Source organism: Crotalus tigris, unplaced genomic scaffold, assembly GCF_016545835.1.
Source record: "Crotalus tigris isolate CLP2741 ecotype Arizona unplaced genomic scaffold, ASM1654583v1 scf7180000018537.1059022, whole genome shotgun sequence".
NCBI classification, from domain to species: Eukaryota; Metazoa; Chordata; class Lepidosauria; order Squamata; family Viperidae; genus Crotalus; species Crotalus tigris.
Genome location: NW_024097062.1, coordinates 494,441 through 500,349, shown reverse-complemented (window position 1 = coordinate 500,349; position 5,909 = coordinate 494,441).

The following is a 5,909-nucleotide window of genomic DNA, read 5'->3' as shown; positions in this document are numbered from 1 at the left end:
GAACGTACAAAAGAAAGACGTCCTTCTATTTTCTATGGTAGTATTACCGATGCTTAAGCGACCATTTTGGACACGGGCAAGTTTTCTTCGGCGCATGCGTTCAATCCTGTTATCTGCAATATTTTACTGCTTGTCAGCCATTTTAGTTCTGAGCATTCTGGCTAGAGTTTTGAAATTGCAGGCATTTAAGCCGCCTGAGTTGTGACCGATCATGCTCATTGAATTGGTAGGTTAGTGAGCGATGTTGCATGTCTAGACAGCTCGGTGGAAAGACCAGGCATGGTGTATCCATGGCCCTCCATGTATTATTTATAATTTGCAAGATATTGCCATGAGATTCCAGTTTCTACAGCAAACAAAATATTCACAGTTCCAGAAATGTAATTTTCTAAACATTGCTGAGAAAGTAGATGCTTCAATGAAGGTCATTAGCTTTTGTTAATATTCTAGAACTAATTTTGATTTTGGAGATTATTGATATTGCTTCTAGAGACAGGAATGCACCCAGATTACTGGTATATTGGCTAATTATTTCACTTAGTACCTAGCCAAACTGAATTTAAACTGCCAAGCTATATCCATCCTTCTACATTTAAACATAAGTTTCACCTGTCATAAGACTCACACAAAGCATTTTCAGGCAATGAGACATGGGAGACATCAATATCGCTAGTTTACATGGCTGAAAGCTACATGGTCCTGTTGAGCCTGGCTGACAAATAAAAAGATCACTGACTCAACACAAGACATTAGAAGGGGACTGATGGCACCTTTTCCATCTAACCAATGTTATTCAAAGACACAAGTTTTTTTGACTTGCAGTACAGTTCATCAGATGTATTGAGTGGCTGCGCTGATGAAGGATTTAATTTGAGATTTAGCAGGGAGGGGAAAACAAGAATTTGTTTATTTGTTATTGAAAAATAGTTATAGAGTGATTATATAGCAACCCAGCATGTACCGAACTCCAAACTCTTGGCAGCTCAAACCAAGAGATAAAATGTAAAATGTAAAGCAAGCCATCATCACCTTCCCAGGACTCTCTATAGGTGATTACATTTGGAAGCTTCACTTGTGACAATAGCTGGGCCTCCTGCTCTGCTGCTTTTCTCTCACAGCTTGAGTCACGTTTCAAGTTCAGCCTTTTTATAATGTACTGCAGAAACAGAAAAAGTTTTTCCCTCTTCTGTTTCTTTTAAAACAGCGGTTCTAAACCTGTGGGTCGCGACCCTTTTGGGGGTCGCAGAGACTTTCACAGGGGTCGCCTAAGACCATCGGAAAACACATATTTCCGATGGTCTTAGGCAGGGCTTGTCAACCGCCTTCTCTCCCCCCCCCCCGCGGCGGTGCCTCCCTCCCCCCCTCCGCTCCACCTCACTTGTTTGTGGAAAATATGCTGCTTGGCGGCAGTCTGCACGAACTCTACCAAATGTGCCCTGCAGGGGGCGCATGAAGAGTGTAGGCGTAGAGCAAGGCCCCGCCCTCCCCAGAGACTCATTGTGCAGCAACTGGATTGACTTCTTCTCGTGCACTCAGGTCAGCGAAGGGGAGGCTGCCGCAGCACCCAACTCCTGCGCACATCAGCTGGCGACCCCCAAACTTGCGCTTGTCAGCCGGGAGGTCTGGCGACGGCCGCCGGTCTCCTTTGCCACCCCACCCGTCCTCATCTCCTCCGCCCGTTCATGTCGAGCCCGCCATGGCTTGACGGAGAGAGGGAGGGAAGGAGGAAGGGACTCCTCCTCCTCCTCTCCTAAGCTTCAAAGCACGATCAGCTTCTCAAGGGCGCCACAATCCTCACAAAAGTGGGGGGGGGGGAGCAAAGGAGGCGAGAAAGCTCACCGCGGGCTCGAAGGAGCACCTGTCAGTGTTGGTGACGAGAAATTCCCCACAAACCCAGGGAAGGGGTGGAAAAAAGGAGCCCCCTTTGGGAGGAAACAGCCACCTTCTTCTCCTTGGCTTTGCGCTCTTCTATTCCTCAGCAGCCGGGCTGCCAAGCCTCTGCTGGCTGGAACTTCCTTTCCTTCCCTCCCTCTTGGACTCTTCCTCCTTCCCTCCCTCTCCCATTGTCCCTTCCTTCCTTTCCTTCACCTCCCTCTTTGTCCCTCCTTCCCTCCCTTGCTCTCCTTGTCCCTTCCGTCCTTCCTTCCTTCCCTCTTGTCCAGGATTGGGGTGAACCTCTACAGCTAATCCGCGCTTCTACAGAGCAGCCCAGAAGCAGATCAGCTGTAGCAGCTGTCCTTGGCTCCTGCCCAGCAAACTTGCTCAAGCTTTGCTAGAAAACATGCCGCTTGCTAATTTAGCAGAAGCGCGAATCAGCTGTAGCCCGGCACTGATCCTGACTTTTGCTAACTTAGCAAGTGGCATGTTTTCTGGCGAAGCTGAGCAAGTGAGCTGGGCAGAGCTCTCCTCTTCCTCTGGCAGCCTGTCCCCCTCCCCTTGTCCCTTCCTGGGCACGGAGGGGGGGAGGAAGAAAGGGACAAAGAGGGAGGGAAGTAAGGGACAATGAGAGAGGGAAGGAAGGAAGGAACAATGGAAGGGAGGGAAGGAAGGAAGGGACAAAGAGGGAAGGAAGGGAGGGAGGGAGGAAGGGAGGTGAAGGAAAAGAAGGAAGGAAGGAAGGGACAATGGGAAAGAGAGAAGGAGGAAGAGACTAAGGGAGGTGAAAGAAAGGAAGGAAAGAAGGAAGGAAGGAAGGAACAATGGGAGAGAGGGAGGGAAGGAGGAAGAGACTAAGAAGGAGGTGAAGGAAATGAAGGAAAGAAGGAAGGGACAATGGGAAAGAGGGAGGGAAGGAGGAAGAGACTAAGAAGGAGGTGAAGGAAAGGAATGAAGGAAGGGACAAGGGGAGAGAGGGAGGGAAGGAGGAAGAGACTAAGGGAGGTGAAGGAAAGGAAGGAAAGAAGGAAGGGACAAGGGAAGAGGGAGGGAAGGAGGAAGAGACTAAGAAGGAGGTGAAGAAAAGGAAGGAAAGAAGGAAGGGACAATGGAAGAAAGGGAGAGAAGGAGGAAGAGACTAAGGGAGGTGAAGGAAAGGAAGGAAAGAAGGAAGGAAGGGACAATGGGAAAGAGGGTGGGAAGGAGAAAGAGACTAAGGGAGGTGCAGGAAAGGAAGGAAAGAAGGAAGGGACAATAGGAGAGAGGGAGGGAAGGAGGAAGAGACTAAGAATGAGGTGAAGGAAAGAAGGAAGGAAGGGACAAGGAAAGAGGGAGGGAAGGAGGAAGAGACTAAGAAGGAGGTGAAGAAAAGGAAGGAAAGAAGGAAGGAAGGGACAATGGGAAAGGGAGGGAAGGAGGAAGAGACTAAGGGAGGTGAAGGAAAGGAAGGAAAGAAGGAAGGAAGGGACAATGGGAAAGAGGGTGGGAAGGAGAAAGAGACTAAGGGAGGTGAAGGAAAGGAAGGAAAGAAGGGACAATGGGAGAGGGAGGGAAGGAGGAAGAGACTAAAAAGGAGGTGAAGGAAAGGAAGGAAAGAAGGAAGGGAATGGGAGAGAGGGAGGGAAGGAGGAAGAGACTAAGAAGGAGGTGAAGGAAAGAAGGAAGGGACAATGGGAAAGAGGGTGGGAAGGAGGAAGAGACTAAGGGAGGTGAAGGAAAGGAAGAAAAGAAGGAAGGAGGGGACAAGGGGAGAGAAGGGAGGGAAGGAAGGCAGGCATCCACCCCAGTCCCATCCCAGAGATCCACAGATTCCCTCCCCACAGGCATTCTGCAACCTGAGTGATCAGCTGGCCATGCCACCTGGCCATTGATCACGTGACCCTGGGACACTGTGAACGTCATAAGTATGAATCAGTTGTCAAGCATCCGAATGTAAATCACATGACCCTGGGGATGCTGCAACAATCATAAGTGTGAACAATGATCATAATTAGCTTTTTCAGTGCTGTTGTAACTTCAAACAGTCACTAAGCAAATTGTTGTAAGACGAGGACTACCTATACTTTCCCATTTTTTCTTTTTCTTTTGGTCAAGTTTTTGATACCCTCCCCGGCCAGCTGGATGGGGGGTTGGGGGTCACTACAACATAAGGAACTGTATTAAAGGGTCGCGGCATTAGGAAGGTTGAGAACCACTGTTTTAAAAAAATATACTATTGTAAATGAAGAAATCTAAAGATCAACCATGTGGGGCCGTTTTGTACAAACTAGGCTAACACTATTAAAACTATTGCTTAAAATAAAAAACCCTCCCACCTGCAAAAGCAACATGCATGAGAGAGGTAGAGAGGGATGCAAGAAGCAAATAAACTTGGAACTTTATAAAAAGTGATGGCAAAGTAGCCTGATAATAGAAGTGATATATGAATCTTTGACAAAACTCTCCCTGTAGCATTTTCCACCAACCAACATTTTTCACTTTTCAAGGAAAGTACTTAATCCTTTGCAAGTAGAAAATACAACACCTTAAAATAAATGTGATTCTAGGGCCATAAATACACTGTTAAATCTCCATTCAAGGAAAGGGCTCCATTAATACCTTATGCTAACCAGAGGCATTTCTCACCCAAAAAAGACATATGCTCTCCAGGGACCAATAATACTTCCAGGAATATCTCCAAACTGCCAGTCTGCTTCTTCAAAGTACAAATTATGTCCCAAATGCCCGAAGGACATGTCTCCTGACATACAGAACTTTCATTTAATTCAGACTGCACTTAATGTAATAACTAAAATGACACTTGTTTGGAAATCTCCTGCATTGAATTCGGTATCCTTGTTTTAAAAAGCTACTTTGATGTCAGTGTATCGAGATAGAAAATCCTCAAATGCAGTTTGAAATGTAGATCAACATTTTCTCTTATTACTGGACACCTCAGCATATGGGTGCTAGTGCTAGTAACGAGTGCTGTTTGCTGTCAATTTATATTCTGGTGTCTTGCCTGTCTGTGTGGGTGGGGGATTCTTTGGTTGGGCTGTTTACTAGTGGCTCTTTGGAAGTTTCTTGATTGGGGTATTGCTTACTTGATTCTTGGTCTGAAGGTGACCTTGGAGTTAATCTATGCTGATCTATTACTGGTGTAGAGGTGCTGGAGTCTTTTTCTCAGTAAAAAGCCCAAGCCAAGAATCCCTACTGTAAGACCGCCTCCATCCAGCAGACAGGCAAGACCTCAGAATATAAACTGACAGCAAACAACACTGCTTACTAGCACTGATGATGTTACCTAGTTAGGGTAATGAAACCTCTGCAACAAAACACACAAGCTCAGAGAGCACCAAGGATCCCTCATTTCAACCCTGAGCTATAAATATTCTCCTTCATTGATCACCTCATTTTCTTTCTAGAGTTGCAGTGTTGCAGAGACTAATAATTCAACTTTGGACAATTTTAGCTAAGATTCAATTTTACCTTCCCAAGAATTCTTTAACATCTATGCTTTTTTCTAATTTTTTTTTTGTTCAAGACACAAAATATCTCTTCATTCTATATTTATTTATTTCTTTATTCACTGATAGAGCAATTGTCACTATCTCTATGAAAACTATATTAAGAGAGAAATTTCTGTTTGACAGGAGCTTAAAAGTAGAAACATGTTTTAAAACCATAATTATGTTTTATGACAATTTTCTTCTTTCACCAGATTCTGAAAAACTAAAAAAAAGCTTATAAAGTCTTATTCCTCTTATTCATAATATTAATAAAGTTGGAAGGGACCTTGGAGGTCATCTAGTCCAACTCCCTGCTCAGGCAGGAAACCCTATACCATTTCAGACAAATGGCTGTCCAGTCTCTTCTTAAAAACTTCCAGTGTTGGAGCATTCACCACTTCTGGATGCAGGTTGTTCCACTGGTTAATTGTTCTAACTGTCAGGAAGTTTCTCCTTAGTTCTAGGTTGCTTCTCTCCTTGATTAGTTTCCATCCGTTGCTTCTTCTCCTGCCTTCAGGCGCCTTGACTTTAATTGAAATAGAAAAC